This window comes from Pseudorasbora parva, unplaced genomic scaffold, assembly GCF_024679245.1.
Source record: "Pseudorasbora parva isolate DD20220531a unplaced genomic scaffold, ASM2467924v1 scaffold_33, whole genome shotgun sequence".
NCBI lineage: Eukaryota > Metazoa > Chordata > Actinopteri > Cypriniformes > Gobionidae > Pseudorasbora > Pseudorasbora parva.
Window position 1 is genome coordinate 376176 of NW_027125104.1, and position 23947 is coordinate 400122.

The following is a 23947-nucleotide window of genomic DNA, read 5'->3' on the forward strand; positions in this document are numbered from 1 at the left end:
CGGACAGTCAGACTCCAGAGAATCTTTCTGCACTGGTTTGGGCCAGATCGGGCAAAAGACCTAGGACTAGTGTGCAAAAGTAGGTTTTTCACAAAATCCCAAATACCCGAAAATTTCGCCAGCGCAACCTTCGAATCCGAGGCATGCGTCTCGCTCGGCTCGAGCCAAGGATTCCGATGATATAAGACACTTGGTTCTGCGGCGTGCGGTTTGGGAGCTACGAGCCATTTCGTACTTTCGGTGGCTGTAGCGCCACCGCCGGGCCCATCGGGGGGCCAGCCTTGGTGATGTTGTAGAGCGAGTGGCTAGTACCATCCCTCAAAGTTTCAGGTCTCTACGACGTACGGCCTTTGCCAACCCTCCCCCCCCTCACCGCTTCCCAGATGGGCGTCGCCTTTGCCGGCTCCCCTGCCGCTGCGTCATTGTGTCATCGCTTCTCGGCCTTTTGGCTAAGATCAAGTGTAGTATCTGTTCTTATCAGTTTAATATCTGATACGTCCCCTATCCGGGGACTGCATATTAAATTGATTTTTGGCACATGGAGCCGGAACCGGGGCTTGCTCCGTCCACTCCACGCATCGACCTGGTATTGCAGTGCCTCCAGGAACGGTGTGCTTCCCCTTTTTGGGGACTGCGAATTGTTGTGACTAATAGAAGAACCAACAACACCACTGGAATTTTGTCAGAGAATACAGAAATACGCAGGAAGCGCATACAGAATGATGATGAGGTGACCGTTGACGATGACCGTGCCACAGAGAAAGCAGCAAGCTGCGGTCATATGAGCATAGGGAAAAAAGAAGAACAAAAGCGTCGGTTGCCGGCCGGCTGACTCATCACCGTCACAGCACGTTTTTTGATGTCCCTCTTATTTGAGAGTCTTTACCAACGAGCTGATGAGTCGAATCGGGGGTTTGTGTTGGATGGATTAGGGACACCTGATTCAAATCAAGGTCAGGCACGCACGCACGCAGCAGTCAAGCAATGGAAGGTGCCCCGTCCTTCCTTTTCTTGGGGGAGGGGAAGGTCACCGTGTTTGAGGATGGCGAAGGGGGATAGGGCGCCTCTGCCTGGAGGCCAGGCAACTCATACTTACCTGGCAGGGGAGACACCATGATCAGGAAGGTGGTTCACCCAGGGCGAGGCTCGGCCATTGCACTCCGGTTGTGCTGACCCCTGCGAATTCCCCAAATGTGGGAATCTCGACTGCATAATTTATGGTAGTGGGGGACTGCGTTCGCGCTCTCCCCTGTACACACTGGTTAAAAGCAGATAGCGTGGAGGGAAAAAGCGTGCGGTTCTTGACGCTTGTGGCGCCGCCCACTGCCCCAAAGGGTGAAGTTGCACCAGTTTTGTTATGTTTCTGTCTCTTTCTGCTGTGTCAGCCAGTGACCCGGAGAGTTCAGAGAACTGAACTGCGTCTGTTTTCATCGAGGTTGTCGAAACCTGCGACCGGTTTGCCGAATGTGGTTTTTCCCACAAACTTTGATATTCAACGGACGAGTTGATTGACAGCAGTGGTCCCAAAGGCAAAGTTGTTCGGATGGAGGTTTTCTGTCGTATGGTACGACTGTCTCGTGCGCGTGCTGTGAAAAAGCACGCGACATACGTTCGCCTATAGCCGCTCTCATGTTGTTGCTTTTTCATTTTAAAGCGCCACTAGGTGGCCATTCACCGCGTCCTTTCTCGCCTGACCCCAGACTGAGCCCGTGCACGGGTGTACCGGCTTGGGTGAAATTGTCTCGTTCCGTCCAAGAGCTATAGCCGTTCTAGCAGACCCCGCCTCGCCCAGCCCGTAGGTTTCGGCCTGCCGCCGCCAAGCTGAATCGAAATTCCCACTTTTTTTCCGATCTGGACGGACAGTCAGACTCCAGAGAATCTTTCTGCACTGGTTTGGGCCAGATCGGGCAAAAGACCTAGGACTAGTGTGCAAAAGTAGGTTTTTCACAAAATCCCAAATACCCGAAAATTTCGCCAGCGCAACCTTCGAATCCGAGGCATGCGTCTCGCTCGGCTCGAGCCAAGGATTCCGATGATATAAGACACTTGGTTCTGCGGCGTGCGGTTTGGGAGCTACGAGCCATTTCGTACTTTCGGTGGCTGTAGCGCCACCGCCGGGCCCATCGGGGGGCCAGCCTTGGTGATGTTGTAGAGCGAGTGGCTAGTACCATCCCTCAAAGTTTCAGGTCTCTACGACGTACGGCCTTTGCCAACCCTCCCCCCCCTCACCGCTTCCCAGATGGGCGTCGCCTTTGCCGGCTCCCCTGCCGCTGCGTCATTGTGTCATCGCTTCTCGGCCTTTTGGCTAAGATCAAGTGTAGTATCTGTTCTTATCAGTTTAATATCTGATACGTCCCCTATCCGGGGACTGCATATTAAATTGATTTTTGGCACATGGAGCCGGAACCGGGGCTTGCTCCGTCCACTCCATGCATCGACCTGGTATTGCAGTGCCTCCAGGAACGGTGTGCTTCCCCTTTTTGGGGACTGCGAATTGTTGTGACTAATAGAAGAACCAACAACACCACTGGAATTTTGTCAGAGAATACAGAAATACGCAGGAAGCGCATACAGAATGACGATGAGGTGACCGTTGACGATGACCGTGCCACAGAGAAAGCAGCAAGCTGCGGTCATATGAGCATAGGGAAAAAAGAAGAACAAAAGCGTCGGTTGCCGGCCGGCTGACTCATCACCGTCACAGCACGTTTTTTGATGTCCCTCTTATTTGAGAGTCTTTACCAACGAGCTGATGAGTCGAATCGGGGGTTTGTGTTGGATGGATTAGGGACACCTGATTCAAATCAAGGTCAGGCACGCACGCACGCAGCAGTCAAGCAATGGAAGGTGCCCCGTCCTTCCTTTTCTTGGGGGAGGGGAAGGTCACCGTGTTTGAGGATGGCGAAGGGGGATAGGGCGCCTCTGCCTGGAGGCCAGGCAACTCATACTTACCTGGCAGGGGAGACACCATGATCAGGAAGGTGGTTCACCCAGGGCGAGGCTCGGCCATTGCACTCCGGTTGTGCTGACCCCTGCGAATTCCCCAAATGTGGGAATCTCGACTGCATAATTTATGGTAGTGGGGGACTGCGTTCGCGCTCTCCCCTGTACACACTGGTTAAAAGCAGATAGCGTGGAGGGAAAAAGCGTGCGGTTCTTGACGCTTGTGGCGCCGCCCACTGCCCCAAAGGGTGAAGTTGCACCAGTTTTGTTATGTTTCTGTCTCTTTCTGCTGTGTCAGCCAGTGACCCGGAGAGTTCAGAGAACTGAACTGCGTCTGTTTTCATCGAGGTTGTCGAAACCTGCGACCGGTTTGCCGAATGTGGTTTTTCCCACAAACTTTGATATTCAACGGACGAGTTGATTGACAGCAGTGGTCCCAAAGGCAAAGTTGTTCGGATGGAGGTTTTCTGTCGTATGGTACGACTGTCTCGTGCGCGTGCTGTGAAAAAGCACGCGACATACGTTCGCCTATAGCCGCTCTCATGTTGTTGCTTTTTCATTTTAAAGCGCCACTAGGTGGCCATTCACCGCGTCCTTTCTCGCCTGACCCCAGACTGAGCCCGTGCACGGGTGTACCGGCTTGGGTGAAATTGTCTCGTTCCGTCCAAGAGCTATAGCCGTTCTAGCAGACCCCGCCTCGCCCAGCCCGTAGGTTTCGGCCTGCCGCCGCCAAGCTGAATCGAAATTCCCACTTTTTTTCCGATCTGGACGGACAGTCAGACTCCAGAGAATCTTTCTGCACTGGTTTGGGCCAGATCGGGCAAAAGACCTAGGACTAGTGTGCAAAAGTAGGTTTTTCACAAAATCCCAAATACCCGAAAATTTCGCCAGCGCAACCTTCGAATCCGAGGCATGCGTCTCGCTCGGCTCGAGCCAAGGATTCCGATGATATAAGACACTTGGTTCTGCGGCGTGCGGTTTGGGAGCTACGAGCCATTTCGTACTTTCGGTGGCTGTAGCGCCACCGCCGGGCCCATCGGGGGGCCAGCCTTGGTGATGTTGTAGAGCGAGTGGCTAGTACCATCCCTCAAAGTTTCAGGTCTCTACGACGTACGGCCTTTGCCAACCCTCCCCCCCCTCACAGCTTCCCAGATGGGCGTCGCCTTTGCCGGCTCCCCTGCCGCTGCGTCATTGTGTCATCGCTTCTCGGCCTTTTGGCTAAGATCAAGTGTAGTATCTGTTCTTATCAGTTTAATATCTGATACGTCCCCTATCCGGGGACTGCATATTAAATTGATTTTTGGCACATGGAGCCGGAACCGGGGCTTGCTCCGTCCACTCCACGCATCGACCTGGTATTGCAGTGCCTCCAGGAACGGTGTGCTTCCCCTTTTTGGGGACTGCGAATTGTTGTGACTAATAGAAGAACCAACAACACCACTGGAATTTTGTCAGAGAATACAGAAATACGCAGGAAGCGCATACAGAATGACGATGAGGTGACCGTTGACGATGACCGTGCCACAGAGAAAGCAGCAAGCTGCGGTCATATGAGCATAGGGAAAAAAGAAGAACAAAAGCGTCGGTTGCCGGCCGGCTGACTCATCACCGTCACAGCACGTTTTTTGATGTCCCTCTTATTTGAGAGTCTTTACCAACGAGCTGATGAGTCGAATCAGGGGTTTGTGTTGGATGGATTAGGGACACCTGATTCAAATCAAGGTCAGGCACGCACGCACGCAGCAGTCAAGCAATGGAAGGTGCCCCGTCCTTCCTTTTCTTGGGGGAGGGGAAGGTCACCGTGTTTGAGGATGGCGAAGGGGGATAGGGCGCCTCTGCCTGGAGGCCAGGCAACTCATACTTACCTGGCAGGGGAGACACCATGATCAGGAAGGTGGTTCACCCAGGGCGAGGCTCGGCCATTGCACTCCGGTTGTGCTGACCCCTGCGAATTCCCCAAATGTGGGAATCTCGACTGCATAATTTATGGTAGTGGGGGACTGCGTTCGCGCTCTCCCCTGTACACACTGGTTAAAAGCAGATAGCGTGGAGGGAAAAAGCGTGCGGTTCTTGACGCTTGTGGCGCCGCCCACTGCCCCAAAGGGTGAAGTTGCACCAGTTTTGTTATGTTTCTGTCTCTTTCTGCTGTGTCAGCCAGTGACCCGGAGAGTTCAGAGAACTGAACTGCGTCTGTTTTCATCGAGGTTGTCGAAACCTGCGACCGGTTTGCCGAATGTGGTTTTTCCCACAAACTTTGATATTCAACGGACGAGTTGATTGACAGCAGTGGTCCCAAAGGCAAAGTTGTTCGGATGGAGGTTTTCTGTCGTATGGTACGACTGTCTCGTGCGCGTGCTGTGAAAAAGCACGCGACATACGTTCGCCTATAGCCGCTCTCATGTTGTTGCTTTTTCATTTTAAAGCGCCACTAGGTGGCCATTCACCGCGTCCTTTCTCGCCTGACCCCAGACTGAGCCCGTGCACGGGTGTACCGGCTTGGGTGAAATTGTCTCGTTCCGTCCAAGAGCTATAGCCGTTCTAGCAGACCCCGCCTCGCCCAGCCCGTAGGTTTCGGCCTGCCGCCGCCAAGCTGAATCGAAATTCCCACTTTTTTTCCGATCTGGACGGACAGTCAGACTCCAGAGAATCTTTCTGCACTGGTTTGGGCCAGATCGGGCAAAAGACCTAGGACTAGTGTGCAAAAGTAGGTTTTTCACAAAATCCCAAATACCCGAAAATTTCGCCAGCGCAACCTTCGAATCCGAGGCATGCGTCTCGCTCGGCTCGAGCCAAGGATTCCGATGATATAAGACACTTGGTTCTGCGGCGTGCGGTTTGGGAGCTACGAGCCATTTCGTACTTTCGGTGGCTGTAGCGCCACCGCCGGGCCCATCGGGGGGCCAGCCTTGGTGATGTTGTAGAGCGAGTGGCTAGTACCATCCCTCAAAGTTTCAGGTCTCTACGACGTACGGCCTTTGCCAACCCTCCCCCCCCTCACCGCTTCCCAGATGGGCGTCGCCTTTGCCGGCTCCCCTGCCGCTGCGTCATTGTGTCATCGCTTCTCGGCCTTTTGGCTAAGATCAAGTGTAGTATCTGTTCTTATCAGTTTAATATCTGATACGTCCCCTATCCGGGGACTGCATATTAAATTGATTTTTGGCACATGGAGCCGGAACCGGGGCTTGCTCCGTCCACTCCACGCATCGACCTGGTATTGCAGTGCCTCCAGGAACGGTGTGCTTCCCCTTTTTGGGGACTGCGAATTGTTGTGACTAATAGAAGAACCAACAACACCACTGGAATTTTGTCAGAGAATACAGAAATACGCAGGAAGCGCATACAGAATGACGATGAGGTGACCGTTGACGATGACCGTGCCACAGAGAAAGCAGCAAGCTGCGGTCATATGAGCATAGGGAAAAAAGAAGAACAAAAGCGTCGGTTGCCGGCCGGCTGACTCATCACCGTCACAGCACGTTTTTTGATGTCCCTCTTATTTGAGAGTCTTTACCAACGAGCTGATGAGTCGAATCAGGGGTTTGTGTTGGATGGATTAGGGACACCTGATTCAAATCAAGGTCAGGCACGCACGCACGCAGCAGTCAAGCAATGGAAGGTGCCCCGTCCTTCCTTTTCTTGGGGGAGGGGAAGGTCACCGTGTTTGAGGATGGCGAAGGGGGATAGGGCGCCTCTGCCTGGAGGCCAGGCAACTCATACTTACCTGGCAGGGGAGACACCATGATCAGGAAGGTGGTTCACCCAGGGCGAGGCTCGGCCATTGCACTCCGGTTGTGCTGACCCCTGCGAATTCCCCAAATGTGGGAATCTCGACTGCATAATTTATGGTAGTGGGGGACTGCGTTCGCGCTCTCCCCTGTACACACTGGTTAAAAGCAGATAGCGTGGAGGGAAAAAGCGTGCGGTTCTTGACGCTTGTGGCGCCGCCCACTGCCCCAAAGGGTGAAGTTGCACCAGTTTTGTTATGTTTCTGTCTCTTTCTGCTGTGTCAGCCAGTGACCCGGAGAGTTCAGAGAACTGAACTGCGTCTGTTTTCATCGAGGTTGTCGAAACCTGCGACCGGTTTGCCGAATGTGGTTTTTCCCACAAACTTTGATATTCAACGGACGAGTTGATTGACAGCAGTGGTCCCAAAGGCAAAGTTGTTCGGATGGAGGTTTTCTGTCGTATGGTACGACTGTCTCGTGCGCGTGCTGTGAAAAAGCACGCGACATACGTTCGCCTATAGCCGCTCTCATGTTGTTGCTTTTTCATTTTAAAGCGCCACTAGGTGGCCATTCACCGCGTCCTTTCTCGCCTGACCCCAGACTGAGCCCGTGCACGGGTGTACCGGCTTGGGTGAAATTGTCTCGTTCCGTCCAAGAGCTATAGCCGTTCTAGCAGACCCCGCCTCGCCCAGCCCGTAGGTTTCGGCCTGCCGCCGCCAAGCTGAATCGAAATTCCCACTTTTTTTCCGATCTGGACGGACAGTCAGACTCCAGAGAATCTTTCTGCACTGGTTTGGGCCAGATCGGGCAAAAGACCTAGGACTAGTGTGCAAAAGTAGGTTTTTCACAAAATCCCAAATACCCGAAAATTTCGCCAGCGCAACCTTCGAATCCGAGGCATGCGTCTCGCTCGGCTCGAGCCAAGGATTCCGATGATATAAGACACTTGGTTCTGCGGCGTGCGGTTTGGGAGCTACGAGCCATTTCGTACTTTCGGTGGCTGTAGCGCCACCGCCGGGCCCATCGGGGGGCCAGCCTTGGTGATGTTGTAGAGCGAGTGGCTAGTACCATCCCTCAAAGTTTCAGGTCTCTACGACGTACGGCCTTTGCCAACCCTCCCCCCCCTCCCCGCTTCCCAGATGGGCGTCGCCTTTGCCGGCTGCCCTGCCGCTGCGTCATTGTGTCATCGCTTCTCGGCCTTTTGGCTAAGATCAAGTGTAGTATCTGTTCTTATCAGTTTAATATCTGATACGTCCCCTATCCGGGGACTGCATATTAAATTGATTTTTGGCACATGGAGCCGGAACCGGGGCTTGCTCCGTCCACTCCACGCATCGACCTGGTATTGCAGTGCCTCCAGGAACGGTGTGCTTCCCCTTTTTGGGGACTGCGAATTGTTGTGACTAATAGAAGAACCAACAACACCACTGGAATTTTGTCAGAGAATACAGAAATACGCAGGAAGCGCATACAGAATGACGATGAGGTGACCGTTGACGATGACCGTGCCACAGAGAAAGCAGCAAGCTGCGGTCATATGAGCATAGGGAAAAAAGAAGAACAAAAGCGTCGGTTGCCGGCCGGCTGACTCATCACCGTCACAGCACGTTTTTTGATGTCCCTCTTATTTGAGAGTCTTTACCAACGAGCTGATGAGTCGAATCAGGGGTTTGTGTTGGATGGATTAGGGACACCTGATTCAAATCAAGGTCAGGCACGCACGCACGCAGCAGTCAAGCAATGGAAGGTGCCCCGTCCTTCCTTTTCTTGGGGGAGGGGAAGGTCACCGTGTTTGAGGATGGCGAAGGGGGATAGGGCGCCTCTGCCTGGAGGCCAGGCAACTCATACTTACCTGGCAGGGGAGACACCATGATCAGGAAGGTGGTTCACCCAGGGCGAGGCTCGGCCATTGCACTCCGGTTGTGCTGACCCCTGCGAATTCCCCATATGTGGGAATCTCGACTGCATAATATATGGTAGTGGGGGACTGCGTTCGCGCTCTCCCCTGTACACACTGGTTAAAAGCAGATAGCGTGGAGGGAAAAAGCGTGCGGTTCTTGACGCTTGTGGCGCCGCCCACTGCCCCAAAGGGTGAAGTTGCACCAGTTTTGTTATGTTTCTGTCTCTTTCTGCTGTGTCAGCCAGTGACCCGGAGAGTTCAGAGAACTGAACTGCGTCTGTTTTCATCGAGGTTGTCGAAACCTGCGACCGGTTTGCCGAATGTGGTTTTTCCCACAAACTTTGATATTCAACGGACGAGTTGATTGACAGCAGTGGTCCCAAAGGCAAAGTTGTTCGGATGGAGGTTTTCTGTCGTATGGTACGACTGTCTCGTGCGCGTGCTGTGAAAAAGCACGCGACATACGTTCGCCTATAGCCGCTCTCATGTTGTTGCTTTTTCATTTTAAAGCGCCACTAGGTGGCCATTCACCGCGTCCTTTCTCGCCTGACCCCAGACTGAGCCCGTGCACGGGTGTACCGGCTTGGGTGAAATTGTCTCGTTCCGTCCAAGAGCTATAGCCGTTCTAGCAGACCCCGCCTCGCCCAGCCCGTAGGTTTCGGCCTGCCGCCGCCAAGCTGAATCGAAATTCCCACTTTTTTTCCGATCTGGACGGACAGTCAGACTCCAGAGAATCTTTCTGCACTGGTTTGGGCCAGATCGGGCAAAAGACCTAGGACTAGTGTGCAAAAGTAGGTTTTTCACAAAATCCCAAATACCCGAAAATTTCGCCAGCGCAACCTTCGAATCCGAGGCATGCGTCTCGCTCGGCTCGAGCCAAGGATTCCGATGATATAAGACACTTGGTTCTGCGGCGTGCGGTTTGGGAGCTACGAGCCATTTCGTACTTTCGGTGGCTGTAGCGCCACCGCCGGGCCCATCGGGGGGCCAGCCTTGGTGATGTTGTAGAGCGAGTGGCTAGTACCATCCCTCAAAGTTTCAGGTCTCTACGACGTACGGCCTTTGCCAACCCTCCCCCCCCTCACCGCTTCCCAGATGGGCGTCGCCTTTGCCGGCTCCCCTGCCGCTGCGTCATTGTGTCATCGCTTCTCGGCCTTTTGGCTAAGATCAAGTGTAGTATCTGTTCTTATCAGTTTAATATCTGATACGTCCCCTATCCGGGGACTGCATATTAAATTGATTTTTGGCACATGGAGCCGGAACCGGGGCTTGCTCCGTCCACTCCACGCATCGACCTGGTATTGCAGTGCCTCCAGGAACGGTGTGCTTCCCCTTTTTGGGGACTGCGAATTGTTGTGACTAATAGAAGAACCAACAACACCACTGGAATTTTGTCAGAGAATACAGAAATACGCAGGAAGCGCATACAGAATGACGATGAGGTGACCGTTGACGATGACCGTGCCACAGAGAAAGCAGCAAGCTGCGGTCATATGAGCATAGGGAAAAAAGAAGAACAAAAGCGTCGGTTGCCGGCCGGCTGACTCATCACCGTCACAGCACGTTTTTTGATGTCCCTCTTATTTGAGAGTCTTTACCAACGAGCTGATGAGTCGAATCAGGGGTTTGTGTTGGATGGATTAGGGACACCTGATTCAAATCAAGGTCAGGCACGCACGCACGCAGCAGTCAAGCAATGGAAGGTGCCCCGTCCTTCCTTTTCTTGGGGGAGGGGAAGGTCACCGTGTTTGAGGATGGCGAAGGGGGATAGGGCGCCTCTGCCTGGAGGCCAGGCAACTCATACTTACCTGGCAGGGGAGACACCATGATCAGGAAGGTGGTTCACCCAGGGCGAGGCTCGGCCATTGCACTCCGGTTGTGCTGACCCCTGCGAATTCCCCAAATGTGGGAATCTCGACTGCATAATTTATGGTAGTGGGGGACTGCGTTCGCGCTCTCCCCTGTACACACTGGTTAAAAGCAGATAGCGTGGAGGGAAAAAGCGTGCGGTTCTTGACGCTTGTGGCGCCGCCCACTGCCCCAAAGGGTGAAGTTGCACCAGTTTTGTTATGTTTCTGTCTCTTTCTGCTGTGTCAGCCAGTGACCCGGAGAGTTCAGAGAACTGAACTGCGTCTGTTTTCATCGAGGTTGTCGAAACCTGCGACCGGTTTGCCGAATGTGGTTTTTCCCACAAACTTTGATATTCAACGGACGAGTTGATTGACAGCAGTGGTCCCAAAGGCAAAGTTGTTCGGATGGAGGTTTTCTGTCGTATGGTACGACTGTCTCGTGCGCGTGCTGTGAAAAAGCACGCGACATACGTTCGCCTATAGCCGCTCTCATGTTGTTGCTTTTTCATTTTAAAGCGCCACTAGGTGGCCATTCACCGCGTCCTTTCTCGCCTGACCCCAGACTGAGCCCGTGCACGGGTGTACCGGCTTGGGTGAAATTGTCTCGTTCCGTCCAAGAGCTATAGCCGTTCTAGCAGACCCCGCCTCGCCCAGCCCGTAGGTTTCGGCCTGCCGCCGCCAAGCTGAATCGAAATTCCCACTTTTTTTCCGATCTGGACGGACAGTCAGACTCCAGAGAATCTTTCTGCACTGGTTTGGGCCAGATCGGGCAAAAGACCTAGGACTAGTGTGCAAAAGTAGGTTTTTCACAAAATCCCAAATAAGCGAAAATTTCGCCAGCGCAACCTTCGAATCCGAGGCATGCGTCTCGCTCGGCTCGAGCCAAGGATTCCGATGATATAAGACACTTGGTTCTGCGGCGTGCGGTTTGGGAGCTACGAGCCATTTCGTACTTTCGGTGGCTGTAGCGCCACCGCCGGGCCCATCGGGGGGCCAGCCTTGGTGATGTTGTAGAGCGAGTGGCTAGTACCATCCCTCAAAGTTTCAGGTCTCTACGACGTACGGCCTTTGCCAACCCTCCCCCCCCTCACCGCTTCCCAGATGGGCGTCGCCTTTGCCGGCTCCCCTGCCGCTGCGTCATTGTGTCATCGCTTCTCGGCCTTTTGGCTAAGATCAAGTGTAGTATCTGTTCTTATCAGTTTAATATCTGATACGTCCCCTATCCGGGGACTGCATATTAAATTGATTTTTGGCACATGGAGCCGGAACCGGGGCTTGCTCCGTCCACTCCACGCATCGACCTGGTATTGCAGTGCCTCCAGGAACGGTGTGCTTCCCCTTTTTGGGGACTGCGAATTGTTGTGACTAATAGAAGAACCAACAACACCACTGGAATTTTGTCAGAGAATACAGAAATACGCAGGAAGCGCATACAGAATGATGATGAGGTGACCGTTGACGATGACCGTGCCACAGAGAAAGCAGCAAGCTGCGGTCATATGAGCATAGGGAAAAAAGAAGAACAAAAGCGTCGGTTGCCGGCCGGCTGACTCATCACCGTCACAGCACGTTTTTTGATGTCCCTCTTATTTGAGAGTCTTTACCAACGAGCTGATGAGTCGAATCGGGGGTTTGTGTTGGATGGATTAGGGACACCTGATTCAAATCAAGGTCAGGCACGCACGCACGCAGCAGTCAAGCAATGGAAGGTGCCCCGTCCTTCCTTTTCTTGGGGGAGGGGAAGGTCACCGTGTTTGAGGATGGCGAAGGGGGATAGGGCGCCTCTGCCTGGAGGCCAGGCAACTCATACTTACCTGGCAGGGGAGACACCATGATCAGGAAGGTGGTTCACCCAGGGCGAGGCTCGGCCATTGCACTCCGGTTGTGCTGACCCCTGCGAATTCCCCAAATGTGGGAATCTCGACTGCATAATTTATGGTAGTGGGGGACTGCGTTCGCGCTCTCCCCTGTACACACTGGTTAAAAGCAGATAGCGTGGAGGGAAAAAGCGTGCGGTTCTTGACGCTTGTGGCGCCGCCCACTGCCCCAAAGGGTGAAGTTGCACCAGTTTTGTTATGTTTCTGTCTCTTTCTGCTGTGTCAGCCAGTGACCCGGAGAGTTCAGAGAACTGAACTGCGTCTGTTTTCATCGAGGTTGTCGAAACCTGCGACCGGTTTGCCGAATGTGGTTTTTCCCACAAACTTTGATATTCAACGGACGAGTTGATTGACAGCAGTGGTCCCAAAGGCAAAGTTGTTCGGATGGAGGTTTTCTGTCGTATGGTACGACTGTCTCGTGCGCGTGCTGTGAAAAAGCACGCGACATACGTTCGCCTATAGCCGCTCTCATGTTGTTGCTTTTTCATTTTAAAGCGCCACTAGGTGGCCATTCACCGCGTCCTTTCTCGCCTGACCCCAGACTGAGCCCGTGCACGGGTGTACCGGCTTGGGTGAAATTGTCTCGTTCCGTCCAAGAGCTATAGCCGTTCTAGCAGACCCCGCCTCGCCCAGCCCGTAGGTTTCGGCCTGCCGCCGCCAAGCTGAATCGAAATTCCCACTTTTTTTCCGATCTGGACGGACAGTCAGACTCCAGAGAATCTTTCTGCACTGGTTTGGGCCAGATCGGGCAAAAGACCTAGGACTAGTGTGCAAAAGTAGGTTTTTCACAAAATCCCAAATACCCGAAAATTTCGCCAGCGCAACCTTCGAATCCGAGGCATGCGTCTCGCTCGGCTCGAGCCAAGGATTCCGATGATATAAGACACTTGGTTCTGCGGCGTGCGGTTTGGGAGCTACGAGCCATTTCGTACTTTCGGTGGCTGTAGCGCCACCGCCGGGCCCATCGGGGGGCCAGCCTTGGTGATGTTGTAGAGCGAGTGGCTAGTACCATCCCTCAAAGTTTCAGGTCTCTACGACGTACGGCCTTTGCCAACCCTCCCCCCCCTCACCGCTTCCCAGATGGGCGTCGCCTTTGCCGGCTCCCCTGCCGCTGCGTCATTGTGTCATCGCTTCTCGGCCTTTTGGCTAAGATCAAGTGTAGTATCTGTTCTTATCAGTTTAATATCTGATACGTCCCCTATCCGGGGACTGCATATTAAATTGATTTTTGGCACATGGAGCCGGAACCGGGGCTTGCTCCGTCCACTCCACGCATCGACCTGGTATTGCAGTGCCTCCAGGAACGGTGTGCTTCCCCTTTTTGGGGACTGCGAATTGTTGTGACTAATAGAAGAACCAACAACACCACTGGAATTTTGTCAGAGAATACAGAAATACGCAGGAAGCGCATACAGAATGATGATGAGGTGACCGTTGACGATGACCGTGCCACAGAGAAAGCAGCAAGCTGCGGTCATATGAGCATAGGGAAAAAAGAAGAACAAAAGCGTCGGTTGCCGGCCGGCTGACTCATCACCGTCACAGCACGTTTTTTGATGTCCCTCTTATTTGAGAGTCTTTACCAACGAGCTGATGAGTCGAATCGGGGGTTTGTGTTGGATGGATTAGGGACACCTGATTCAAATCAAGGTCAGGCACGCACGCACGCAGCAGTCAAGCAATGGAAGGTGCCCCGTCCTTCCTTTTCTTGGGAGAGGGGAAGGTCACCGTGTTTGAGGATGGCGAAGGGGGATAGGGCGCCTCTGCCTGGAGGCCAGGCAACTCATACTTACCTGGCAGGGGAGACACCATGATCAGGAAGGTGGTTCACCCAGGGCGAGGCTCGGCCATTGCACTCCGGTTGTGCTGACCCCTGCGAATTCCCCAAATGTGGGAATCTCGACTGCATAATTTATGGTAGTGGGGGACTGCGTTCGCGCTCTCCCCTGTACACACTGGTTAAAAGCAGATAGCGTGGAGGGAAAAAGCGTGCGGTTCTTGACGCTTGTGGCGCCGCCCACTGCCCCAAAGGGTGAAGTTGCACCAGTTTTGTTATGTTTCTGTCTCTTTCTGCTGTGTCAGCCAGTGACCCGGAGAGTTCAGAGAACTGAACTGCGTCTGTTTTCATCGAGGTTGTCGAAACCTGCGACCGGTTTGCCGAATGTGGTTTTTCCCACAAACTTTGATATTCAACGGACGAGTTGATTGACAGCAGTGGTCCCAAAGGCAAAGTTGTTCGGATGGAGGTTTTCTGTCGTATGGTACGACTGTCTCGTGCGCGTGCTGTGAAAAAGCACGCGACATACGTTCGCCTATAGCCGCTCTCATGTTGTTGCTTTTTCATTTTAAAGCGCCACTAGGTGGCCATTCACCGCGTCCTTTCTCGCCTGACCCCAGACTGAGCCCGTGCACGGGTGTACCGGCTTGGGTGAAATTGTCTCGTTCCGTCCAAGAGCTATAGCCGTTCTAGCAGACCCCGCCTCGCCCAGCCCGTAGGTTTCGGCCTGCCGCCGCCAAGCTGAATCGAAATTCCCACTTTTTTTCCGATCTGGACGGACAGTCAGACTCCAGAGAATCTTTCTGCACTGGTTTGGGCCAGATCGGGCAAAAGACCTAGGACTAGTGTGCAAAAGTAGGTTTTTCACAAAATCCCAAATACCCGAAAATTTCGCCAGCGCAACCTTCGAATCCGAGGCATGCGTCTCGCTCGGCTCGAGCCAAGGATTCCGATGATATAAGACACTTGGTTCTGCGGCGTGCGGTTTGGGAGCTACGAGCCATTTCGTACTTTCGGTGGCTGTAGCGCCACCGCCGGGCCCATCGGGGGGCCAGCCTTGGTGATGTTGTAGAGCGAGTGGCTAGTACCATCCCTCAAAGTTTCAGGTCTCTACGACGTACGGCCTTTGCCAACCCTCCCCCCCCTCACCGCTTCCCAGATGGGCGTCGCCTTTGCCGGCTCCCCTGCCGCTGCGTCATTGTGTCATCGCTTCTCGGCCTTTTGGCTAAGATCAAGTGTAGTATCTGTTCTTATCAGTTTAATATCTGATACGTCCCCTATCCGGGGACTGCATATTAAATTGATTTTTGGCACATGGAGCCGGAACCGGGGCTTGCTCCGTCCACTCCACGCATCGACCTGGTATTGCAGTGCCTCCAGGAACGGTGTGCTTCCCCTTTTTGGGGACTGCGAATTGTTGTGACTAATAGAAGAACCAACAACACCACTGGAATTTTGTCAGAGAATACAGAAATACGCAGGAAGCGCATACAGAATGACGATGAGGTGACCGTTGACGATGACCGTGCCACAGAGAAAGCAGCAAGCTGCGGTCATATGAGCATAGGGAAAAAAGAAGAACAAAAGCGTCGGTTGCCGGCCGGCTGACTCATCACCGTCACAGCACGTTTTTTGATGTCCCTCTTATTTGAGAGTCTTTACCAACGAGCTGATGAGTCGAATCAGGGGTTTGTGTTGGATGGATTAGGGACACCTGATTCAAATCAAGGTCAGGCACGCACGCACGCAGCAGTCAAGCAATGGAAGGTGCCCCGTCCTTCCTTTTCTTGGGGGAGGGGAAGGTCACCGTGTTTGAGGATGGCGAAGGGGGATAGGGCGCCTCTGCCTGGAGGCCAGGCAACTCATACTTACCTGGCAGGGGAGACACCATGATCAGGAAGGTGGTTCACCCAGGGCGAGGCTCGGCCATTGCACTCCGGTTGTGCTGACCCCTGCGAATTCCCCAAATGTGGGAATCTCGACTGCATAATTTATGGTAGTGGGGGACTGCGTTCGCGCTCTCCCCTGTACACACTGGTTAAAAGCAGATAGCGTGGAGGGAAAAAGCGTGCGGTTCTTGACGCTTGTGGCGCCGCCCACTGCCCCAAAGGGTGAAGTTGCACCAGTTTTGTTATGTTTCTGTCTCTTTCTGCTGTGTCAGCCAGTGACCCGGAGAGTTCAGAGAACTGAACTGCGTCTGTTTTCATCGAGGTTGTCGAAACCTGCGACCGGTTTGCCGAATGTGGTTTTTCCCACAAACTTTGATATTCAACGGACGAGTTGATTGACAGCAGTGGTCCCAAAGGCAAAGTTGTTCGGATGGAGGTTTTCTGTCGTATGGTACGACTGTCTCGTGCGCGTGCTGTGAAAAAGCACGCGACATACGTTCGCCTATAGCCGCTCTCATGTTGTTGCTTTTTCATTTTAAAGCGCCACTAGGTGGCCATTCACCGCGTCCTTTCTCGCCTGACCCCAGACTGAGCCCGTGCACGGGTGTACCGGCTTGGGTGAAATTGTCTCGTTCCGTCCAAGAGCTATAGCCGTTCTAGCAGACCCCGCCTCGCCCAGCCCGTAGGTTTCGGCCTGCCGCCGCCAAGCTGAATCGAAATTCCCACTTTTTTTCCAATCTGGACGGACAGTCAGACTCCAGAGAATCTTTCTGCACTGGTTTGGGCCAGATCGGGCAAAAGACCTAGGACTAGTGTGCAAAAGTAGGTTTTTCACAAAATCCCAAATACCCGAAAATTTCGCCAGCGCAACCTTCGAATCCGAGGCATGCGTCTCGCTCGGCTCGAGCCAAGGATTCCGATGATATAAGACACTTGGTTCTGCGGCGTGCGGTTTGGGAGCTACGAGCCATTTCGTACTTTCTGTGGCTGTAGCGCCACCGCCGGGCCCATCGGGGGGCCAGCCTTGGTGATGTTGTAGAGCGAGTGGCTAGTACCATCCCTCAAAGTTTCAGGTCTCTACGACGTACGGCCTTTGCCAACCCTCCCCCCCCTCCCCGCTTCCCAGATGGGCGTCGCCTTTGCCGGCTCCCCTGCCGCTGCGTCATTGTGTCATCGCTTCTCGGCCTTTTGGCTAAGATCAAGTGTAGTATCTGTTCTTATCAGTTTAATATCTGATACGTCCCCTATCCGGGGACTGCATATTAAATTGATTTTTGGCACATGGAGCCGGAACCGGGGCTTGCTCCGTCCACTCCACGCATCGACCTGGTATTGCAGTGCCTCCAGGAACGGTGTGCTTCCCCTTTTTGGGGACTGCGAATTGTTGTGACTAATAGAAGAACCAACAACACCACTGGAATTTTGTCAGAGAATACAGAAATACGCAGGAAGCGCATACAGAATGACGATGAGGTGACCGTTGACGATGACCGTGCCACAGAGAAAGCAGCAAGCTGCGGTCATATGAGCATAGGGAAAAAAGAAGAACAAAAGCGTCGGTTGCCGGCCGGCTGACTCATCACCGTCACAGCACGTTTTTTGATGTCCCTCTTATTTGAGAGTCTTTACCAACGAGCTGATGAGTCGAATCAGGGGTTTGTGTTGGATGGATTAGGGACACCTGATTCAAATCAAGGTCAGGCACGCACGCACGCAGCAGTCAAGCAATGGAAGGTGCCCCGTCCTTCCTTTTCTTGGGGGAGGGGAAGGTCACCGTGTTTGAGGATGGCGAAGGGGGATAGGGCGCCTCTGCCTGGAGGCCAGGCTACTCATACTTACCTGGCAGGGGAGACACCATGATCAGGAAGGTGGTTCACCCAGGGCGAGGCTCGGCCATTGCACTCCGGTTGTGCTGACCCCTGCGAATTCCCCAAATGTGGGAATCTCGACTGCATAATTTATGGTAGTGGGGGACTGCGTTCGCGCTCTCCCCTGTACACACTGGTTAAAAGCAGATAGCGTGGAGGGAAAAAGCGTGCGGTTCTTGACGCTTGTGGCGCCGCCCACTGCCCCAAAGGGTGAAGTTGCACCAGTTTTGTTATGTTTCTGTCTCTTTCTGCTGTGTCAGCCAGTGACCCGGAGAGTTCAGAGAACTGAACTGCGTCTGTTTTCATCGAGGTTGTCGAAACCTGCGACCGGTTTGCCGAATGTGGTTTTTCCGAAAACTTTGATATTCAACGGACGAGTTGATTGACAGCAGTGGTCCCAAAGGCAAAGTTGTTCGGATGGAGGTTTTCTGTCGTATGGTACGACTGTCTCGTGCGCGTGCTGTGAAAAAGCACGCGACATACGTTCGCCTATAGCCGCTCTCATGTTGTTGCTTTTTCATTTTAAAGCGCCACTAGGTGGCCATTCACCGCGTCCTTTCTCGCCTGACCCCAGACTGAGCCCGTGCACGGGTGTACCGGCTTGGGTGAAATTGTCTCGTTCCGTCCAAGAGCTATAGCCGTTCTAGCAGACCCCGCCTCGCCCAGCCCGTAGGTTTCGGCCTGCCGCCGCCAAGCTGAATCGAAATTCCCACTTTTTTTCCGATCTGGACGGACAGTCAGACTCCAGAGAATCTTTCTGCACTGGTTTGGGCCAGATCGGGCAAAAGACCTAGGACTAGTGTGCAAAAGTAGGTTTTTCACAAAATCCCAAATACCCGAAAATTTCGCCAGCGCAACCTTCGAATCCGAGGCATGCGTCTCGCTCGGCTCGAGCCAAGGATTCCGATGATATAAGACACTTGGTTCTGCGGCGTGCGGTTTGGGAGCTACGAGCCATTTCGTACTTTCGGTGGCTGTAGCGCCACCGCCGGGCCCATCGGGGGGCCAGCCTTGGTGATGTTGTAGAGCGAGTGGCTAGTACCATCCCTCAAAGTTTCAGGTCTCTACGACGTACGGCCTTTGCCAACCCTCCCCCCCCTCACCGCTTCCCAGATGGGCGTCGCCTTTGCCGGCTCCCCTGCCGCTGCGTCATTGTGTCATCGCTTCTCGGCCTTTTGGCTAAGATCAAGTGTAGTATCTGTTCTTATCAGTTTAATATCTGATACGTCCCCTATCCGGGGACTGCATATTAAATTGATTTTTGGCACATGGAGCCGGAACCGGGGCTTGCTCCGTCCACTCCACGCATCGACCTGGTATTGCAGTGCCTCCAGGAACGGTGTGCTTCCCCTTTTTGGGGACTGCGAATTGTTGTGACTAATAGAAGAACCAACAACACCACTGGAATTTTGTCAGAGAATACAGAAATACGCAGGAAGCGCATACAGAATGATGATGAGGTGACCGTTGACGATGACCGTGCCACAGAGAAAGCAGCAAGCTGCGGTCATATGAGCATAGGGAAAAAAGAAGAACAAAAGCGTCGGTTGCCGGCCGGCTGACTCATCACCGTCACAGCACGTTTTTTGATGTCCCTCTTATTTGAGAGTCTTTACCAACGAGCTGATGAGTCGAATCGGGGGTTTGTGTTGGATGGATTAGGGACACCTGATTCAAATCAAGGTCACGCACGCACGCAGCAGTCAAGCAATGGAAGGTGCCCCGTCCTTCCTTTTCTTGGGGGAGGGGAAGGTCACCGTGTTTGAGGATGGCGAAGGGGGATAGGGCGCCTCTGCCTGGAGGCCAGGCAACTCATACTTACCTGGCAGGGGAGACACCATGATCAGGAAGGTGGTTCACCCAGGGCGAGGCTCGGCCATTGCACTCCGGTTGTGCTGACCCCTGCGAATTCCCCAAATGTGGGAATCTCGACTGCATAATTTATGGTAGTGGGGGACTGCGTTCGCGCTCTCCCCTGTACACACTGGTTAAAAGCAGATAGCGTGGAGGGAAAAAGCGTGCGGTTCTTGACGCTTGTGGCGCCGCCCACTGCCCCAAAGGGTGAAGTTGCACCAGTTTTGTTATGTTTCTGTCTCTTTCTGCTGTGTCAGCCAGTGACCCGGAGAGTTCAGAGAACTGAACTGCGTCTGTTTTCATCGAGGTTGTCGAAACCTGCGACCGGTTTGCCGAATGTGGTTTTTCCCACAAACTTTGATATTCAACGGACGAGTTGATTGACAGCAGTGGTCCCAAAGGCAAAGTTGTTCGGATGGAGGTTTTCTGTCGTATGGTACGACTGTCTCGTGCGCGTGCTGTGAAAAAGCACGCGACATACGTTCGCCTATAGCCGCTCTCATGTTGTTGCTTTTTCATTTTAAAGCGCCACTAGGTGGCCATTCACCGCGTCCTTTCTCGCCTGACCCCAGACTGAGCCCGTGCACGGGTGTACCGGCTTGGGTGAAATTGTCTCGTTCCGTCCAAGAGCTATAGCCGTTCTAGCAGACCCCGCCTCGCCCAGCCCGTAGGTTTCGGCCTGCCGCCGCCAAGCTGAATCGAAATTCCCACTTTTTTTCCAATCTGGACGGACAGTCAGACTCCAGAGAATCTTTCTGCACTGGTTTGGGCCAGATCGGGCAAAAGACCTAGGACTAGTGTGCAAAAGTAGGTTTTTCACAAAATCCCAAATACCCGAAAATTTCGCCAGCGCAACCTTCGAATCCGAGGCATGCGTCTCGCTCGGCTCGAGCCAAGGATTCCGATGATATAAGACACTTGGTTCTGCGGCGTGCGGTTTGGGAGCTACGAGCCATTTCGTACTTTCTGTGGCTGTAGCGCCACCGCCGGGCCCATCGGGGGGCCAGCCTTGGTGATGTTGTAGAGCGAGTGGCTAGTACCATCCCTCAAAGTTTCAGGTCTCTACGACGTACGGCCTTTGCCAACCCTCCCCCCCCTCCCCGCTTCCCAGATGGGCGTCGCCTTTGCCGGCTCCCCTGCCGCTGCGTCATTGTGTCATCGCTTCTCGGCCTTTTGGCTAAGATCAAGTGTAGTATCTGTTCTTATCAGTTTAATATCTGATACGTCCCCTATCCGGGGACTGCATATTAAATTGATTTTTGGCACATGGAGCCGGAACCGGGGCTTGCTCCGTCCACTCCACGCATCGACCTGGTATTGCAGTGCCTCCAGGAACGGTGTGCTTCCCCTTTTTGGGGACTGCGAATTGTTGTGACTAATAGAAGAACCAACAACACCACTGGAATTTTGTCAGAGAATACAGAAATACGCAGGAAGCGCATACAGAATGACGATGAGGTGACCGTTGACGATGACCGTGCCACAGAGAAAGCAGCAAGCTGCGGTCATATGAGCATAGGGAAAAAAGAAGAACAAAAGCGTCGGTTGCCGGCCGGCTGACTCATCACCGTCACAGCACGTTTTTTGATGTCCCTCTTATTTGAGAGTCTTTACCAACGAGCTGATGAGTCGAATCAGGGGTTTGTGTTGGATGGATTAGGGACACCTGATTCAAATCAAGGTCAGGCACGCACGCACGCAGCAGTCAAGCAATGGAAGGTGCCCCGTCCTTCCTTTTCTTGGGGGAGGGGAAGGTCACCGTGTTTGAGGATGGCGAAGGGGGATAGGGCGCCTCTGCCTGGAGGCCAGGCTACTCATACTTACCTGGCAGGGGAGACACCATGATCAGGAAGGTGGTTCACCCAGGGCGAGGCTCGGCCATTGCACTCCGGTTGTGCTGACCCCTGCGAATTCCCCAAATGTGGGAATCTCGACTGCATAATTTATGGTAGTGGGGGACTGCGTTCGCGCTCTCCCCTGTACACACTGGTTAAAAGCAGATAGCGTGGAGGGAAAAAGCGTGCGGTTCTTGACGCTTGTGGCGCCGCCCACTGCCCCAAAGGGTGAAGTTGCACCAGTTTTGTTATGTTTCTGTCTCTTTCTGCTGTGTCAGCCAGTGACCCGGAGAGTTCAGAGAACTGAACTGCGTCTGTTTTCATCGAGGTTGTCGAAACCTGCGACCGGTTTGCCGAATGTGGTTTTTCCGAAAACTTTGATATTCAACGGACGAGTTGATTGACAGCAGTGGTCCCAAAGGCAAAGTTGTTCGGATGGAGGTTTTCTGTCGTATGGTACGACTGTCTCGTGCGCGTGCTGTGAAAAAGCACGCGACATACGTTCGCCTATAGCCGCTCTCATGTTGTTGCTTTTTCATTTTAAAGCGCCACTAGGTGGCCATTCACCGCGTCCTTTCTCGCCTGACCCCAGACTGAGCCCGTGCACGGGTGTACCGGCTTGGGTGAAATTGTCTCGTTCCGTCCAAGAGCTATAGCCGTTCTAGCAGACCCCGCCTCGCCCAGCCCGTAGGTTTCGGCCTGCCGCCGCCAAGCTGAATCGAAATTCCCACTTTTTTTCCGATCTGGACGGACAGTCAGACTCCAGAGAATCTTTCTGCACTGGTTTGGGCCAGATCGGGCAAAAGACCTAGGACTAGTGTGCAAAAGTAGGTTTTTCACAAAATCCCAAATACCCGAAAATTTCGCCAGCGCAACCTTCGAATCCGAGGCATGCGTCTCGCTCGGCTCGAGCCAAGGATTCCGATGATATAAGACACTTGGTTCTGCGGCGTGCGGTTTGGGAGCTACGAGCCATTTCGTACTTTCGGTGGCTGTAGCGCCACCGCCGGGCCCATCGGGGGGCCAGCCTTGGTGATGTTGTAGAGCGAGTGGCTAGTACCATCCCTCAAAGTTTCAGGTCTCTACGACGTACGGCCTTTGCCAACCCTCCCCCCCCTCACCGCTTCCCAGATGGGCGTCGCCTTTGCCGGCTCCCCTGCCGCTGCGTCATTGTGTCATCGCTTCTCGGCCTTTTGGCTAAGATCAAGTGTAGTATCTGTTCTTATCAGTTTAATATCTGATACGTCCCCTATCCGGGGACTGCATATTAAATTGATTTTTGGCACATGGAGCCGGAACCGGGGCTTGCTCCGTCCACTCCACGCATCGACCTGGTATTGCAGTGCCTCCAGGAACGGTGTGCTTCCCCTTTTTGGGGACTGCGAATTGTTGTGACTAATAGAAGAACCAACAACACCACTGGAATTTTGTCAGAGAATACAGAAATACGCAGGAAGCGCATACAGAATGATGATGAGGTGACCGTTGACGATGACCGTGCCACAGAGAAAGCAGCAAGCTGCGGTCATATGAGCATAGGGAAAAAAGAAGAACAAAAGCGTCGGTTGCCGGCCGGCTGACTCATCACCGTCACAGCACGTTTTTTGATGTCCCTCTTATTTGAGAGTCTTTACCAACGAGCTGATGAGTCGAATCGGGGGTTTGTGTTGGATGGATTAGGGACACCTGATTCAAATCAAGGTCACGCACGCACGCAGCAGTCAAGCAATGGAAGGTGCCCCGTCCTTCCTTTTCTTGGGGGAGGGGAAGGTCACCGTGTTTGAGGATGGCGAAGGGGGATAGGGCGCCTCTGCCTGGAGGCCAGGCAACTCATACTTACCTGGCAGGGGAGACACCATGATCAGGAAGGTGGTTCACCCAGGGCGAGGCTCGGCCATTGCACTCCGGTTGTGCTGACCCCTGCGAATTCCCCAAATGTGGGAATCTCGACTGCATAATTTATGGTAGTGGGGGACTGCGTTCGCGCTCTCCCCTGTACACACTGGTTAAAAGCAGATAGCGTGGAGGGAAAAAGCGTGCGGTTCTTGACGCTTGTGGCGCCGCCCACTGCCCCAAAGGGTGAAGTTGCACCAGTTTTGTTATGTTTCTGTCTCTTTCTGCTGTGTCAGCCAGTGACCCGGAGAGTTCAGAGAACTGAACTGCGTCTGTTTTCATCGAGGTTGTCGAAACCTGCGACCGGTTTGCCGAATGTGGTTTTTCCCACAAACTTTGATATTCAACGGACGAGTTGATTGACAGCAGTGGTCCCAAAGGCAAAGTTGTTCGGATGGAGGTTTTCTGTCGTATGGTACGACTGTCTCGTGCGCGTGCTGTGAAAAAGCACGCGACATACGTTCGCCTATAGCCGCTCTCATGTTGTTGCTTTTTCATTTTAAAGCGCCACTAGGTGGCCATTCACCGCGTCCTTT

General features: G+C 53.5%; 26 non-coding genes across 26 annotated transcripts; all 26 read left to right on the forward strand.

Moving 5' to 3' along the window:
- Nucleotides 1-429: 429 nt before the first annotated feature.
- On the forward strand, nt 430-620 carry LOC137066553 (U2 spliceosomal RNA). The gene has a single exon (XR_010902463.1). It is a non-coding gene; the product is annotated as a U2 spliceosomal RNA (small nuclear RNA).
- A 468-nt stretch (nt 621-1088) lies between these two features.
- LOC137067008 (U1 spliceosomal RNA) lies at nt 1089-1252 on the forward strand. Its single transcript, XR_010902838.1, has one exon. It is a non-coding gene; the product is annotated as a U1 spliceosomal RNA (small nuclear RNA).
- Nucleotides 1253-2285: 1033 nt separating this feature from the next.
- Nucleotides 2286-2476, forward strand: LOC137066797 (U2 spliceosomal RNA). The gene has a single exon (XR_010902684.1). It is a non-coding gene; the product is annotated as a U2 spliceosomal RNA (small nuclear RNA).
- A 468-nt stretch (nt 2477-2944) lies between these two features.
- On the forward strand, nt 2945-3108 carry LOC137067009 (U1 spliceosomal RNA). The gene has a single exon (XR_010902839.1). It is a non-coding gene; the product is annotated as a U1 spliceosomal RNA (small nuclear RNA).
- Nucleotides 3109-4141: 1033 nt separating this feature from the next.
- Nucleotides 4142-4332, forward strand: LOC137066555 (U2 spliceosomal RNA). The gene has a single exon (XR_010902465.1). It is a non-coding gene; the product is annotated as a U2 spliceosomal RNA (small nuclear RNA).
- Nucleotides 4333-4800: 468 nt separating this feature from the next.
- LOC137067011 (U1 spliceosomal RNA) lies at nt 4801-4964 on the forward strand. Its single transcript, XR_010902841.1, has one exon. It is a non-coding gene; the product is annotated as a U1 spliceosomal RNA (small nuclear RNA).
- A 1033-nt stretch (nt 4965-5997) lies between these two features.
- LOC137066556 (U2 spliceosomal RNA) lies at nt 5998-6188 on the forward strand. The gene has a single exon (XR_010902466.1). It is a non-coding gene; the product is annotated as a U2 spliceosomal RNA (small nuclear RNA).
- Nucleotides 6189-6656: 468 nt separating this feature from the next.
- LOC137067013 (U1 spliceosomal RNA) lies at nt 6657-6820 on the forward strand. The gene has a single exon (XR_010902842.1). It is a non-coding gene; the product is annotated as a U1 spliceosomal RNA (small nuclear RNA).
- A 1033-nt stretch (nt 6821-7853) lies between these two features.
- Nucleotides 7854-8044, forward strand: LOC137066557 (U2 spliceosomal RNA). Its single transcript, XR_010902467.1, has one exon. It is a non-coding gene; the product is annotated as a U2 spliceosomal RNA (small nuclear RNA).
- Nucleotides 8045-8512: 468 nt separating this feature from the next.
- On the forward strand, nt 8513-8676 carry LOC137067362 (U1 spliceosomal RNA). Its single transcript, XR_010903160.1, has one exon. It is a non-coding gene; the product is annotated as a U1 spliceosomal RNA (small nuclear RNA).
- A 1033-nt stretch (nt 8677-9709) lies between these two features.
- Nucleotides 9710-9900, forward strand: LOC137066558 (U2 spliceosomal RNA). The gene has a single exon (XR_010902468.1). It is a non-coding gene; the product is annotated as a U2 spliceosomal RNA (small nuclear RNA).
- Nucleotides 9901-10368: 468 nt separating this feature from the next.
- LOC137067014 (U1 spliceosomal RNA) lies at nt 10369-10532 on the forward strand. Its single transcript, XR_010902843.1, has one exon. It is a non-coding gene; the product is annotated as a U1 spliceosomal RNA (small nuclear RNA).
- A 1033-nt stretch (nt 10533-11565) lies between these two features.
- On the forward strand, nt 11566-11756 carry LOC137066560 (U2 spliceosomal RNA). The gene has a single exon (XR_010902469.1). It is a non-coding gene; the product is annotated as a U2 spliceosomal RNA (small nuclear RNA).
- A 468-nt stretch (nt 11757-12224) lies between these two features.
- On the forward strand, nt 12225-12388 carry LOC137067015 (U1 spliceosomal RNA). The gene has a single exon (XR_010902844.1). It is a non-coding gene; the product is annotated as a U1 spliceosomal RNA (small nuclear RNA).
- Nucleotides 12389-13421: 1033 nt separating this feature from the next.
- On the forward strand, nt 13422-13612 carry LOC137066561 (U2 spliceosomal RNA). Its single transcript, XR_010902470.1, has one exon. It is a non-coding gene; the product is annotated as a U2 spliceosomal RNA (small nuclear RNA).
- Nucleotides 13613-14080: 468 nt separating this feature from the next.
- Nucleotides 14081-14244, forward strand: LOC137067016 (U1 spliceosomal RNA). Its single transcript, XR_010902845.1, has one exon. It is a non-coding gene; the product is annotated as a U1 spliceosomal RNA (small nuclear RNA).
- Nucleotides 14245-15277: 1033 nt separating this feature from the next.
- On the forward strand, nt 15278-15468 carry LOC137066562 (U2 spliceosomal RNA). The gene has a single exon (XR_010902471.1). It is a non-coding gene; the product is annotated as a U2 spliceosomal RNA (small nuclear RNA).
- A 468-nt stretch (nt 15469-15936) lies between these two features.
- On the forward strand, nt 15937-16100 carry LOC137067018 (U1 spliceosomal RNA). The gene has a single exon (XR_010902847.1). It is a non-coding gene; the product is annotated as a U1 spliceosomal RNA (small nuclear RNA).
- A 1033-nt stretch (nt 16101-17133) lies between these two features.
- LOC137066563 (U2 spliceosomal RNA) lies at nt 17134-17324 on the forward strand. Its single transcript, XR_010902472.1, has one exon. It is a non-coding gene; the product is annotated as a U2 spliceosomal RNA (small nuclear RNA).
- A 468-nt stretch (nt 17325-17792) lies between these two features.
- Nucleotides 17793-17956, forward strand: LOC137067019 (U1 spliceosomal RNA). Its single transcript, XR_010902848.1, has one exon. It is a non-coding gene; the product is annotated as a U1 spliceosomal RNA (small nuclear RNA).
- A 1032-nt stretch (nt 17957-18988) lies between these two features.
- LOC137066564 (U2 spliceosomal RNA) lies at nt 18989-19179 on the forward strand. Its single transcript, XR_010902473.1, has one exon. It is a non-coding gene; the product is annotated as a U2 spliceosomal RNA (small nuclear RNA).
- Nucleotides 19180-19643: 464 nt separating this feature from the next.
- LOC137067020 (U1 spliceosomal RNA) lies at nt 19644-19807 on the forward strand. The gene has a single exon (XR_010902849.1). It is a non-coding gene; the product is annotated as a U1 spliceosomal RNA (small nuclear RNA).
- Nucleotides 19808-20840: 1033 nt separating this feature from the next.
- On the forward strand, nt 20841-21031 carry LOC137066565 (U2 spliceosomal RNA). Its single transcript, XR_010902474.1, has one exon. It is a non-coding gene; the product is annotated as a U2 spliceosomal RNA (small nuclear RNA).
- Nucleotides 21032-21499: 468 nt separating this feature from the next.
- LOC137067021 (U1 spliceosomal RNA) lies at nt 21500-21663 on the forward strand. Its single transcript, XR_010902850.1, has one exon. It is a non-coding gene; the product is annotated as a U1 spliceosomal RNA (small nuclear RNA).
- Nucleotides 21664-22695: 1032 nt separating this feature from the next.
- Nucleotides 22696-22886, forward strand: LOC137066567 (U2 spliceosomal RNA). The gene has a single exon (XR_010902476.1). It is a non-coding gene; the product is annotated as a U2 spliceosomal RNA (small nuclear RNA).
- A 464-nt stretch (nt 22887-23350) lies between these two features.
- Nucleotides 23351-23514, forward strand: LOC137067022 (U1 spliceosomal RNA). The gene has a single exon (XR_010902851.1). It is a non-coding gene; the product is annotated as a U1 spliceosomal RNA (small nuclear RNA).
- Nucleotides 23515-23947: the final 433 nt, after the last annotated feature.